Raw genomic sequence first — 1,461 nt, forward strand, 5'->3', positions numbered from 1 at the left:
TATATATAGGTGCACGATTGGCTGTGTGGTAAGTAGCTCACTTCCTGCGCATGTGTGTGTCAGTGTTTTCTTTACACTGAGAGGAGTCACGACGCTGGTGTGCAGCATCGTGAATTATTGAACTAGTGAAGCAGAAATACAAGGTAAGGCATTTGTTATTTTGGGGGATTCAGCAGGGGTTTGTTGCTTGTGTTTATTTTTTTTCGAACAAGAAATCTCTACTGGATTCCAGGCATTTGTCTGCCTGTAGTGTCTCAATTTAGTGGTGAGAAGTGTGTTGTTTTGGGGGCGTATCCTGCTTCCAAAAATTGTGGAATTTTTTTCACCAATAACTGGTGAAATTATTGGAGCTGTGTTCCTGTTGCTATTTGGAGTACCAGTTGGCTGGAAAATTGTAGTCGCTGTGTTCTTGAACTGTTTTTCTTGAACTGTTTTCTTTCCTTCTTTTTTTTTGTCTCTTTTATGGACTTACTTTTGAACTTTTTTCTTCTAAAGAACATGGCGAAGAAACTAGACACTGTGTTGGAGTGGGAGATTGTCTCACCCAAAGAGTGGGTGAAAGACTTGGAAGAGAGGACGGTGGTGTTGAGGACATATTCAAAGTCGCTTGACACCATCACCGTCTTCAAGAAAATTGAGATAGAGAAAGAATTGGCAGAGTATCTGCCAACCATAAAATTTATTTCCAGGAGTGCCAAATATACAACATTGTGGTTGCTGTTCAACACCCCTGAGGAGGCTCGCAGGCTTGTCAGCCAGCCCCTTGAGGGCCAAGGAATCCTGTTTCTTCCCACATATTGTGGGAAGAAGTTGACTAGAGCTTGGATCTGCAGGTTGCCACCTGGGATGGAACCCAAGTGGATAGAAGATACTATCTGCCGGGGTCTGGGTGGCAGCAGATCCAAGCTGCTAAATGTGAAATTGTTGCCAGCAGCTGATTGGGTTGGGTCAAAAGCTGTTTTGACCCTATGGACCCAATCAGCTGCAAGAAATCTGGTCTTCCCAGATTTTTTGACCATGGCTGGTAACAGGTAACCAGTGATACTTGAGGGTCTCCCTCACCCCATTTATCACCTGTGCCTGGAACCAGGTCACATAAAAAAGAACTGTCCCCAGGATCAGAGTAGGGTCCTGGAGCAGTTAGTGGAAGAAACCCCCCCCCTCTTCATTCAGAGGGAGAGATGAAGATGATCAAGGAGGTGGAAGCCACCTCGCAAAGCGGCCGAAAAAGAAAGAAGGTGGGTAACAATGGTTGCCCACCGAGGGATCCTAAGACTGTGGGAGGGAAGGAAAATCTTCTGGATAAAACGGAAGAACTCCACCTTCCATGGTAAAAGAGAAAAAAAGAAAAACAAAAACAAGACATTGCCGGTGGTTAGTAACCACTGCTGGCATGTCCCGAAATCCCATCGGTGGGAATTGTGCCACCGATGGTGGAATCTGTGGCCTCACCCTATAAGG

This window comes from Octopus bimaculoides, chromosome 11 (assembly GCF_001194135.2).
Source record: "Octopus bimaculoides isolate UCB-OBI-ISO-001 chromosome 11, ASM119413v2, whole genome shotgun sequence".
NCBI classification, from domain to species: domain Eukaryota; kingdom Metazoa; phylum Mollusca; class Cephalopoda; order Octopoda; family Octopodidae; genus Octopus; species Octopus bimaculoides.